This window comes from Delphinus delphis, unplaced genomic scaffold, assembly GCF_949987515.2.
Source record: "Delphinus delphis unplaced genomic scaffold, mDelDel1.2 scaffold_84, whole genome shotgun sequence".
NCBI classification, from domain to species: domain Eukaryota; kingdom Metazoa; phylum Chordata; class Mammalia; order Artiodactyla; family Delphinidae; genus Delphinus; species Delphinus delphis.
Window position 1 is genome coordinate 833,263 of NW_027192705.1, and position 13,753 is coordinate 847,015.

Below are 13,753 nucleotides of genomic sequence, written 5' to 3' on the forward strand. Positions count from 1 at the left end.
CTCACACGTACGCTCCCACTAAAGCGTTGTAGTATGCTCACCTGGACCCAAATCCGTCCCCTTCCCCTAACCCTAACCCTAGCCCGAACCCTAACCCTAACCCTTCCCCGAAGCCTGACCCTCACCCGTCCCCTAATCCTAACCCGTACGGTAACACTAACCCTCGTGCTCACATGTACGCTCCCCCTAAAGCGTTGTCGTACCCTCACCTAGACCCTAAACCGTCCCCGTCCCCTAACCCTAATCCTAGCCCGAACACTAACCCTAACACTTCCCCGTATCCTGACACTCACCTGTCCCCTAATCCTAACCCGTACGCTAACACTAACCCGCGCCCTCACACGTACGCTCCCCCTAAAGCGTTGTCGTACCCTCACCTGGACCCTAAACCGTCCCCTTCCCCTAACCCTAACCCTAGCCCGAACCCTAACCCTAACCCTTCCCCGAAGCCTGACCCTCACCCGTCCCCTAATCCTAACCCGTATGCTAACACTAACCCGTGCCCTCACACGTACGCTCCCCATAAAGCGTTGTCATACCCTCAACTGGACCCTAAACCGTCCCCGTCCCATAACCCTAACCCTAGCCCGAACCCTATCCCTAAACCTTCCACTAAGCCTGACCCTCACCCGGCCCCTAATCGTAACACGTACGCTAACACTAACACGCGCCCTCACACGTACGCTCCCCCTAAAGCGTTGTCGTACCTTCACCTGGACCCTAAACCGTCCCCATCCCCTAACCCTAACCCTAGCCCGAACCCTAACCCTAACCCTTCCCCGAAGCCTGACCCTCACCCGTCCCCTAATTCTAACCCGTACGCTAACACTAACCCGCGCCCTCACACGTAGGCTCCCCCTAAAGCGTTGTCGTACCCTCACCGGGACGCTAAACCCTCCCCGTCCCCTAACCCTAACCCTAGCCCGAACCCTAACCCTAACCCTTCCCCGAAGCCTGACCCTCACCCGTCCCCTAATCCTAACCCGTACGCTAACACTAACCCGCGCCCTCACACGTAAGCTCCCCCGAAAGCGTTGTCGTACCTTCACCTGAACGCTAAACCGTCCCCGTCCCCTAACCCTAACACTTCCCCGAAGCCTGACCCTCACCCGGCCCCTAATCGTAACCCGTACGCTAACACTAACACGCGCCCTCACACGTACGCTCCCCCTAAAGCGTTGTCGTACCCTCACCTGGACCAAAACCGTCCCCGTCCCCTAACCCTAACCCTAGCCCAAACCCTAAACCTAACCCTTCCCCGAAGCCTGACCCTCACCCGTCCACTAATCCTAACCCGTACGCTAACACTACCCCGCGCCCTCACACGTACGCTCCTCCTAAAGCGTTGCGTACCCTCACCTGGACCCTAAACCATTCCCATCCCCTAACCCTAACCGTAGCCCTAACCCTAAATCTAACCCTTCCCCGAAGCCTGACACTCAACTGTCCCCTAATCCTAACCCGTACGCTAACACTACCCCGCGCCCTCACACGTATGCTCCCCCTAAAGTGTTGTCGTACCCTCACCCGGACCCTAAACCGTCCCCGTCCCCTAACCCTAACCCTAGCCCGAACCCAACCCTAACCCTTCCCAGAAGCCTGACCCTCACCCGTCCCCTAATCCTAACCCGTACGCTAACACTAACCCGCGCCCTCACACGTACGCTCCCCTTAAAGCGTTGTTGTACACTCACCTGGACCCTAAACCGTCCCCGTCCCCTAACCCTAACCCTAGCCCGAACCCTAACCCTAACCCTTCCCCGAAGCCTGACCCTCACCCGGCCCCTAATCCTAACCCGTACACCAACACTAACCCACGCCCTCACATGTACACTCCCCTAAAAGCGTTGTCGTACCGTCACCTGGACCCTAAACCGTCCCCGCCCCCTAACCCTAACCCTAGCCCGAACCCTAACCCTAAAGCTTCCCCGAAGCCTGACACTCACCCGTCCCCTAAACCTAACTCGTACGCTAACGCTAACACGCGCCCTGACAACTACGCTCCCCCTCAAACGTTGTCGTACCCTCACCTGGACCCTAAACCGACCCCGTCCCCGTCCCCTAACCCTAGCCCGAACCCTATCCCTAACCCTAACCCTAACCCTAACCCTAGCCCAAACTCTAACCCTAAACCTTCCCCGAAGCCTGACCCTCACCCGTCCCCTAATCCTAATCCGTAAGCTAACACTAACCCGCGCCCTCACACGTTCACTCCCCCTAATGCGTTTTGGTACCCTCACCTGGACCCTAAACCGTCCCCGTCCCCTAACCCTAACCCTAGCCCGAACCCTAACCCTAACCCTTCCCCGAAGCCTGAGACTCACCCGTCCCCTAATCATAACCCGTACGCTAACACTAACCCACGCCCTCACACGTATGCTCCCCCTAAAGCGTTGTCGTACCCTCACCTAGACCCTAAACCGTCCCCGTCCCCTAACCCTAACCCTAGCCCGAACCCTAACCCTAACCCTTCCCGAAGCCTGACCCTCACCCGTCCCCTAATCCTAAGCCGTATGCTAACACTAACCCGCGCCCTCACACGTACGCTCCCCTTAAAGCGTTGTCGTACCCTCACCTGGACCCTAAACCGTCCCCGTCCCCTAACCCTAACCCTAGCCCGAACCCTAACCCTAACCCTTCCCCGAAGCCTGACCCTCACCCGTCCCCTAATCCTAACCCGTACGCTAACACTAACCCGCGCCCTCACACGTACGCTCTCCCTAAAGCGTTGTCGTACCCTCACCTGGACCCTAAACCGTCCCCGTCCCCTAACCCTAACCCTAGCCCGAACCCTATCCCTAACCCTTCCCCGAAGCCTGACCCTCACCCGTCCCCTAATCCTACCCGGTACGCTAACACTAACCCGCGCCCTCACACGTAGGCTCACCCTAAAGCGTTGTCATACCCTCACCTGGACCGTAAACCTTCCCCATCGCCTAACCCTATTCCTAGCCCGAACCCTAAACCTAACCCTTCCCCGAAGCCTGACCCTCACCCGTCTCCTAATCCAAACCAGTACGCTAACACTAACCCGCGCCCACACATACGGTTACCCTAAAGCGTTGTCGTACCCTCACCAGGACCCTAAACCGTCCCCATCTCCTAACCCTAACCTAGCCCGAACCCTAACTCTAACCCTTCCCCGAAACCTGACCCTCACCCGTCCCCTAATCCTAAACCGTACGGTAACACTAACCCACGCCCTCACACGTACGCTCCCCGTAAAGCGTTGTCGTACCCTCACCTGGACCCTAAACCGTCCCTATCCCCTAACCCTAACCCTAGCCCGAACCCTAACCCTAAAGCTTCCCCGAAGCCTGACCCTCACCCGTCCCCTAATCCTAAGCCGTACGCTAACACTGACCCGCGCCCTCACACGTACGCTCTCCCTAAAGCGTTGCCGTACCCTCACATGGACCCTAAACCGTCCCCGTCCCCTAACCCTAACCCTAGCCCGAACTCTAACCCTAACCCTTCCCCGAAGCCTGACCCTCACCCGGCCCCTAATCCTAACCCGTACGCTAACACTAACACGCGCCCTCACACGTACGCTCCCCCTAAAGCGTTGTCGTACCCTCTCCTGGACCCTAAACCGTCCCCGTCCCCTAAACCTAACCCTAGCCCGAACCCTAACCCTAACCCTTCCACGAAGCCTGACCCTCACCCGTCCCCTAATCCTACCCCGTACGCTAACACTAACCCGCGCCCTCACACGTAGGCTCCCCAAAAGCATTGTCGTACCCTCACCTGGACGCTAAACCGTCCCCGTCCCCTAACCCTAACACTTCCCCGAAGCCTGACCCTCACTCGGCCCCTAATCCTAACCCGTACGCTAACACTAACCCACGCCCTCACATATACGCTCCCCCTAAAGCGTTGTCGTACCCTCACCTGGACCCTAAACCGTCCCCGTCCCCGTCCCCTAACCCTAGCCCGAACCCTAACCCTTCCCCGTATCCTGACCCTCACCCGTCCCCTAATCCTAACCCGTACGCTAACCTTAACCCGCGTCCTCACACGTACGCTGCCCCTAAAGCGTTGTCGTACCCTCACCTGGACCCTAAACCATCCCCGTCCCCTAACCCTAACCCTAATCCTAACCCTAACCCTAGCCCGAACCCTAACCCTAACCCTTCCCCGTATCCTGACACTCACCCGTCCCCTAATCCTAATCCGTATGCTAACCTTAACCCGCGTCCTCACACGTACGCTCCCCCTAAAGCGTTGTCGTACCCTCACCTGGACCCTAAACCGTCCCCGTCCCCTAAACCTAACCCTAGCCCGAACCCTAACCCTAACCCTTCCCCAAAGCCTGAATCTCACCCGTCCCCTAATCCTAAACCGTACGCTAACGCTACCACGCGCCCTCACACATACGCTCCCCCTAAAGCGTTGTCGTACCCTCCCCTGGACCCTAAACCGACACAGTCCCCTAACCCTTGCCTGAGCCCGAACCCTAACCCTAACTCTTCCCCAATGCCTGACACTCACCCATCCCCTAATCCTAAACCGTATGCTAACGCTAACCCGCGCCCTCACAAGTACGCTCCCCCTAAAGCGTTGCCGTACCCTCACCTGGACCCTAAACCGCCCCGTCCCCTAACACTAAACCTAGCCCGAACCCTAACCCTAACCCTTCCCCGAAGCCTGACCCTCACCCGTCCCCTAATCCTAAACCGTACGCTAATGCTAACCCGCGCCCTCACACGTACGCTCCCCTAAAGCGTTGTCGTACCCTCACCTGGACCCTAAACCGTCCCCGTCCCCTAACCCTAACCCTTGCCCGAACCCTAACCCTAACCCTTCCCCGAAGCCTGACCCTCACCTGTCCCCTAATCCTAAACCGTACACTAACACTAACCCGCGCCCTCACACATACGCTCCCCCTAAAGTGTTTTTGTACCTTCATCTGGACCCTAAACCGTCCCCATCCCCTAAACCTAACCCTAGGCGGAACCCTAACCCTAACCCTTCCCCGAAGCCTGACCCTCAACCGTCCCCTAATCCTAACCCGTACGCTAACACTAACAGACGCCCTCACACTTACGCTCCCCCTAAAGCGTTGTCGTACCCTCACCTGGACCCTTAACCGTCCCAGTCCCCTATCCCTAACCCTAGCCCGAACCCTAACCCTAACCCTTCCCCGAAATCTGACCCTCACCCGTCCCCTAATCCTAACCCGTACGCTAACACTAACCCGCCCCTTCACACGTACGCTCACCCGAAAGCGTTGCCGTACCCTCACCTGGACCCTAAGCCGTCCCCGTCCCCGTCCCCTAACCCTAGCCCTAACCCTAACCATCCCCCGAATCCTGAACCTCACCCGTCTACTAATCCTAACACGTACGCTAACGCTAACCCATGCCCTCACACGTATGGTCCCCCTAAAGCGTTGTCGTACCCTCACCTGGACCCTAAACCGTCCCCGTCCCCTAACCCTAACCCTAGCCCGAACCCTAACCCTAACACTTCCCCGAAGCCTGACCCTCACCCGTCCCGTAATCCTAACCCGTATGCTAACGCTAACCTGCGTCCTCACACGTACGCTCCCCCTAAAGCGTTGTCGTACCCTCACCTGGACCCTAACCGTCCCCGTCCCCTAACCTTAACCCTAGCCCGAACCCTAACACTAACCCTTCCCCGAACCCTGAACCTCACCCGTCCCATAATCCTAACACGTACGCTAACGCTAACCTGCGCCCTCACACGTACGCTCCCCCTAAAGCGTTGTCGTACCCTCACCTGGACGCTAAACCGTCCCCGTCCCCTAACCCTAACCCTAGCCCGAACCCTAACCCTAACCCTTCCCCGAACCCTGACCCTCACCCATCCCCTAATCCTAACCCGTACGCTAACACTAACCCGGGTCCTCACACGTACGCTCCCCCTAAAGCGTTGTCGTACACTCACCTGGACCCTAAACCGTCCCCGTCCCCTAACCCTAACCCTAGCCCTAGCCCGAACACTAACCCTAACCCTTCCCCGAAGCCTGACCCTCACCCGTCCCCTAATCCTAACCCGTACGCTAACTCTAACCCGCGCCCTCACACATACGCTACCCCAAAAGCATTGTCGTACACTCACCTGGACCCTAAACCGTCCTCGTCCCCTAACCCTAACCCTAGCCCAAACCCTAACCCTAACGCTTCCCCGAAGCGTGACTCTCACCCGTCCCCTAATCCTAAACCGTACGCTAACACTAACCCAAGCCCTCACACGTACGCTCCCCCTAAAGCGTTGTCGTACCCTCACCTGGACCCTAAACCGTCCCCTTCCCCTAACCCTAACCCTAGCCCGAACCCTAACCCTAACCCTTCCCCGAAACCTGACCCTCACCCGTCCCCTAATCCTAACCCGTACGCTAACACTAGCCCGCGCCCTCACACATACGCTCCCCCTAAAGCGTTGTCTTACCCTCACCTGGACCCTAAACCGTCCCCGTCTCCTAACCCTAACCCTAGCCCGAACCCTAACCCTAAACCTTCCCCGAAGCATGACCCTCACCCGTCCCCTAATCCTAACCCGTACGCTAACACTAACCCGCGCCCGCACACGTACGCTCCCCTTAATGCGTTGTCGTACACTCACCTGGACCCTAAACCGTCCCCGTCCCCTAAACCTAACCCTAGCCCGAACCCTAACCCTAACCCTTCCCCGAAGCCTGACCCTCACCCGTCCCCTAATCCTAACCCGTACGCTAAAACTAACCCGCGCCCTCACACGCACGCTCCCCCTAAAGCGTTGTCATACTCTCACCTGGACCCTAAACCATCCCCGTCCCATAACCCTAACCCTAGCCCGATCCCTAACCCTAACCCTTCCCTGAAGCCTGACCCTCACCCGTCCCCTAATCCTAAGCCGTACGCTAACACTAACCCGCGCCCTCACACGTTCGCTCCTCGTAATGCGTTTTCGTACCCTCACCTGGACCCTACCCCGACCCTGTCCCCTCACCCTAACCCTAGTCCGCCCCCTAACCCTAACTCTTCCCCGAAGCCTGACCCTCAACCGGCCCCTAATCCTAACCTGTGCGCTAACACTAACCCGTGCCCTCACACGTAAGCTCCCCCTAAAGCGTTGTCGTACCCTCCCCTGCACCCTAAACCGTTCCCGTCCCCTAACCCTAACCCTAGCCCGAACCCTAACCCTAACCCTTCCCCGAAGCCTCACCCTCACCCGTTCCCTAATCCTAACCCGTACGCTAACACTAACCCGCACCCTCACACGTACGCTCCCCCTAAAGCGTTGTCGTACCCTCACCTGGACCCTAAACCGTCCCCGACTCCTAACCCTAACCCTAGCCTGAACCCTAACCCTAAATATCCCCCGAAGCCTGACCCTCACCCGTCCCCTAATCCTAAACCGTACGCTAACGCTAACCTGCGCCCTCACATTTACGGTCCCCCTAAAGCGTTGTCATACCCTCACCTGGACCCTAAACCTTCCCCATCCCCTAACCCTATTCCTAGCCCGAACCCTAAACCTAACCCTTCCCCGAAGCCTGACCCTCACCCGTCTCCTAATCCAAAACCGTATGCTAACACTAACCCACGCCCTCACACGTACGGTTACCCTAAAGCGTTGTCCTACACTCACCAGGACCATAAACCGTCCCCATCTCCTAACCCTAACCCTAGCCCGAACACTAACTCTAACCCTTCCCCGAAGCCTGACCCTCACCCGTCCCCTAATCCTAACCCATACGCTAACACTAACCCACGCCCTCACACGTACGCTCCCCCTAAAGCGTTGTCGTACCCTCACCTGGACCCTAAACCGTCCCCATCCCCTAACCCTAACCCTAGCCCGAACCATAACGCTAACCCTTCCCCGAATCCTGACCCTCACCCGTCCCCTAATCCTAACCCGTACGCTAACACTAACCCGCGCCCTCACACGTACGCTCCCCCTAAAGCGTTGTCGTACCCTCACCTGCACCCTAAACCGTCTCCGTCCCCTAACCCTAACCCTAGCCCGAACCCTAAATCTAACCCTTCCCCGAAGCCTGACCCTCACCCGTCCCCTAATCCTAACCCGTACGCAAACACTAACCCGCGCCCTCACACGTACGCTCCCCCTAAAGTGTTGTCGTACCCTCACCTGGACCCTAAACCGTCCCCATCCCCTAACCCTAACCCTAGCCCGAACCATAACCCTAACCCTTCCCCGAAGCCTAACCCTCACCCGTCCCCTAATCCTAACCCGTACGCTAACACTAACCCACGCCCTCACACGTACGCTCAACCTAAAGCATTGTCGTACCCTCACCTGGACCCTAAACCTTCCCCGTCCCCTAACCCTAACCCTAGCCCGATCCCTAAACCTAACCCTTCCCTGAAGCCTGACCCTCACCCGTCCCCTAATCCTACCCCGTTCGCTAACGATAACCCGCGCCCTCACACGTATGCTCCCCCTAAAGCATAGTCGTACACTCAAATAGACCCTAAAACGTCCCCGTCCCCTAATCCTAACCCTAGCCCGAGCCATAACCCTAACATTTCCCCGAAGCCTGACCCTCACCCGTCCCCTAATCCTAACCCGTACGCTAACGCTAACCCGCACCCTCACACGTAGGCTCCCCCTAAAGCGTTGTCGTACCCTCACCTGGACCCTAAACCGTCCCTGTACCCTAACCCTAACCCTAGCCCGAACCCTAACCCTAACCTTTCCCCGAAGCCTGACCCTCACCCGTCCCCTAATCCAAACCCGTACACTAACACTAACCCGCGCCCTCACACGTAAGCTTCCCCTTAAACGTTGTCGTACCCTCACCAGGACACTAAACCGTCCCCATCTCCTAACCCTAACCCTAGCCCGAACCCTAACCCTAACCCTTCCCCGAAGCCTGACCCTCACCCGTCCCCTAATCCTAACCCGTACGCTAACACTAACCCGCGCCCTCACACGTATGCTCCCCCTAAAGCGTTGTCGTACCCTCACCTGGACCTTAAACCGTACCCATCCCCTAACCCTAACCCTAACCCGAACTCTAACCCTAACCCTTCCCCGAAGCCTGACCCTCACACGTCCCTTAATCCTAAGCCGTACGCTAACACTAACCTGTGCCCTCACACGTACGCTCCCCCTAAAGCGTTGTCATACCCTCACCTGGACCCTAAACCGTCCCCGTCCCATAACCTTAACCCTAGCCCGAACCCTAACCCTAAACCTTCCCCGAAGCCTGACCTTCACCCGTCCCCTAATCCTAACCCGTACGCTAACACTAACCCACGCCCTCACACGTACGCTCCCCGTAAAGCGTTGTCATACCCTCACCTGGACCCTAAACCGTCCCCGTCTCCTAACCCTAACCCTAGCCCGAACCCTACCCCTAACCCTTCCCCGAAGCCTGACCCTCACCCGAACCCTAATCCTAACCCGTACGCTAACACTAAACCGCGCCCTCGCACGTATGCTCCACCTAAAGCGTTCTCGTACCCTCACCTGGACCCTAAACCGTCCCCATCCCCTAACCCTAACCCTAACCCGAACTCTAACCCTAACCCTTCCCCGAAGCCTGACCCTCACACGTCCCTTAATCCTAAGCCGTACGCTAACACTAACCTGTACCCTCACACGTACGCTCCCCCTAAAGCGTTGCCGTACCCTCACCTGGACCCTAAACCGTCCCCGTCCCATAACCCTAACCCTAGCCCGAACCCTAACCCTAACCCTTCCCCGAAGCCTGACCCTCACCCGTCCCCTAATCCTAACCCGTACGCTAACACTAACCCGCGCCCTCACACGTACGCTCCCCCTAAAGGGTTGTCGTACCCTCACCTGGACCCTAAACCGTCCCCGTCCCATAAACCTAACCCTAGACCGAACCCTAACACTAACCCTACCACGAAACCCTACCGTCACCCGTCCCCTAATCCTAACCCGTACGCTAACACTAACCCACGCCCTTACACGTACGCTTCACCTAAAGCGTTGTCGTACCCTCACCTAGACCCTAAACCTTCCCCATCGCCTAACCCTATTCCTAGCCCGAACCCTAAACCTAACCCTTCCCCGAAGCCTGACCCTCACCCGTCTCCTAATCCAAAGCCGTACGCTAACACTAACCCGCGCCCTCACACGTACGCTCCCCCTAAAGCTTTGTCGTACCCGCACCTGGACCCTAAACCGTGCCCGTCCCCTAACCCTAACCCTAGCCCGAACCCTAACCCTAACCCTTCCCCGAAGCCTGACCCTCACCCGTCCCCTAATCCTAACCCGTACGCTAACACTAACCCGTGCCCTCACTCGTATGCTCCCCCTAAAGCATTGTCGTACCCTCACCTGGACCCTAAACCGTCCCTGTACCCTAACCCTAACCCTAGCCCGAACCCTAACCCTAACCTTTCCCCGAAGCCTGACCCTCACCCGTCCCCTAATCCAAACCCGTACACTAACACTAACCCGCGCCCTCACACGCAAGCTTCCCCTTAAACGTTGTCGTACCCTCACCAGGACACTAAACCATCCCCATCTCCTAACCCTAACCCTAGCCCGAACCCTAACCCTAACCCTTCCCCGAAGCCTGACCCTCACCCGTCCTCTAATCCTAACCTGTACGCTAACACTAACCCGCGCCCTCACACGTATGCTCCCCCTAAAGCGTTGTCGTACCCTCACCTGGACCCTAAACCGTCCCCATCCCCTAACCCTAACCCTAACCCGAACTCTAACCCTAACACTTCCCCGAAGCCTGACCCTCACCCGTCCCATAATCCTAACCCGTACGCTAACACTAACCCGCGCCCTGACACGTTCGCTCCCCCTAGTGCGTTTTCGTACCCTCACCTGGACCCTAAACTGTCCCCGTCCCCTAACCCTAACCCTAGCCCGAACCCTAACCCTAAACCTTCCCCGAAGCCTGACCCGAACCCGTCCCCTAATCCTAACCCGTACACTAACACTAACCCGCGCCCTGACTCGTACGCTTCCCCTAAAGTGTTGTCGTACCCTCACATGGACCCTAAACCGTCCCCGTCCCCTAACCCTAACCCTACCCCGAACCCTAACCCTAACCCTTCCCCGAAGCCTGAGCCTCACCCGTCCCCTAATCCTAACCCGTACGCTAACACTAACCCGCACCCTCAGACGTACGCTCCCCCTAAAGCGTTGTCGTACCCTCACCTGGACCCTAAACCGTCCCCATCCCTTAACCCAAACCCTAGCCCGTCCCCTAACCCTAACCCTCCCCCTAAGCCTGACCATCAACCGCCCATAATCCTAACTCGTACGCTAACACTAACCCATGCCCTCACACGTACGCTCACCCTACAGCGTTGTCATACCCTCACCTGGACCCTAAACCGTCCCCGTCCCCTAACCCTAACCCTAGCCCGAACCCTAACCCTAACCCTTCCCCGAACCCTGACCCTCAACCGTCCCCTAATCCTAACCTGTACGCTAACACTAACCCACGCCCTCACACGTAGGCTCCCCCTAAAGCGTTGTCGTACCCTCACCTGGACCCTAAACCGTCCCCGTCCCCTAACCCTAACCCTAGCCCGAACCCTAACCCTAACACTTCCACAAAGCCTGACCCTCACCCGTCCCCTAATCCTAACCCGTACTCTAACACTAACCCGTGCCCTCACACGTATACTCTCCCTAAAGCGTTGTTGTTCCCTCACCTGGACCCTTAACCGTCCCCGTCCCCTAACCCTAAACCTAGGCCGAACCCTAACCCTTCCCCGAAGCCTGACCCTCACCCAGGCCCTAATCCTAAACCGTACGCTAACACTAACGCGCGCCCTCACACGTACGCTCCCCCTAAAGCGTTGTCGTACCCTACCCTGGACCCTAAACCTTCCCCGTCCCCTAAACCTAACCCTTAACCCGAGCCCTAACCCTAACCCTTCCCCGAAGCCTGACCCTCACCCGTCCCCTAATCCTAACCCGTACGCTAACACTAACCCGCGCCCTCACACGTACGTGCCCCCTAAAGCGTTGTTGTACCCTCACCTGGACCCTAAACCGTCCCCGTTCCCTAACCCTAACCCTAGCCCGAACACTAACCCTAACCCTTCCCCGAGCCCTGACCCTCACCTGTCCCCTAATCCTAACCTGTATGCTAACACTAAACCGCGCCCTCACATGTACGCTCCCCCTACAGCGTTGTCGTACCCTCCACTGGACCTTAAACCGTCCCCCTCCCCTAACCCTAACCCTAGCCCGAACCCTAACCCTCACCCTTCCCCAAGGCATGACCCTCACCGGTCCCCTAATCCTAACCCGTACGATAACACTAACCAACGAACTCACATGTACGCTCCCCCTAAAGCGTTTTCGTACCCGCACTTGGACCCTAAACCGTCCCCATCCCCTAACCCTAACCCTAGCCCGAACCCTAACCCTAACCCTTCCCCGAAGCCTGACCCTAACCCGTCCCCTAATCCTAACCCGTGGGATAACACTAACCCGTGCCCTCACACGTACGCTCACCCTAAAGCGTTGTCGTACCCTCACCTGGCCCCTAAACCGTCCCCGTCCCCAACCCTATGCGTAGCCCGAACCCTAACCATAAGCCTTCCCCGAAGCCTTACACTCACCCGTCCCGTAATCCTAACCCGTACGCTAACTCTATCCCGTGCCCTCACACGTACGGTCACTCTAAACCGTTGTGGTACCCTCACCTGGACCCTAAACCGTCCCCGTCCCCTAACCCTAACCTTACCCCGAACCCTAACCCTAACCCTTCCCCGAAGCCTAACCGTCACCCGGCCCCTAATCCTAACCCGTACGCTAACACTAACCCGTGCCCTCACATGTACGCTCACACTAAAGAGTTGTCGTACCCTCACCTGGACCCTAAACTGTCCCCGTACCCTAACCCTAACCCTAGCCCGAACCCTAACCCTAACCCTTCCCCGAAGCCTTACCCTCAGCCATCCCCTAATCCTAACCCGTACGCTAAAACTAACCCACGCGCTCACTCGTACGTTCAACCTAAAGCATTGTCGTACCCTCACCTGGACCCTAAACCGTCCCCGTCCCCAACCCTAACCCTAGCCCGAACCCTAACCCTAACCCTTCCCCGAAGCCTGACCCTCACACGTCCCTTAATCCTAAGCCGTACGCTAACACTAACCTGTGCCCTCACACGTACGCTCCCCCTAAAGCGTTGTCATACCCTCACCTGGACCCTAAACCGTCCCCGTCCCATAACCTTAACCCTAGCCCGAACCCTAACCCTAAACCTTCCCCGAAGCCTGACCTTCACCCGTCCCCTAATCCTAACCCGTACGCTAACACTAACCCACGCCCTCACACGTACGCTCCCCGTAAAGCGTTGTCATACCCTCACCTGGACCCTAAACCGTCCCCGTCTCCTAACCCTAACCCTAGCCCGAACCCTACCCCTAACCCTTCCCCGAAGCCTGACCCTCACCCGAACCCTAATCCTAACCCGTACGCTAACACTAAACCGCGCCCTCGCACGTATGCTCCACCTAAAGCGTTCTCGTACCCTCACCTGGACCCTAAACCGTCCCCATCCCCTAACCCTAACCCTAACCCGAACTCTAACCCTAACCCTTCCCCGAAGCCTGACCCTCACACGTCCCTTAATCCTAAGCCGTACGCTAACACTAACCTGTACCCTCACACGTACGCTCCCCCTAAAGCGTTGCCGTACCCTCACCTGGACCCTAAACCGTCCCCGTCCCATAACCCTAACCCTAGCCCGAACCCTAACCCTAACCCTTCCCCGAAGCCTGACCCTCACCCGTCCCCTAATCCTAACCCGTACGCTAACACT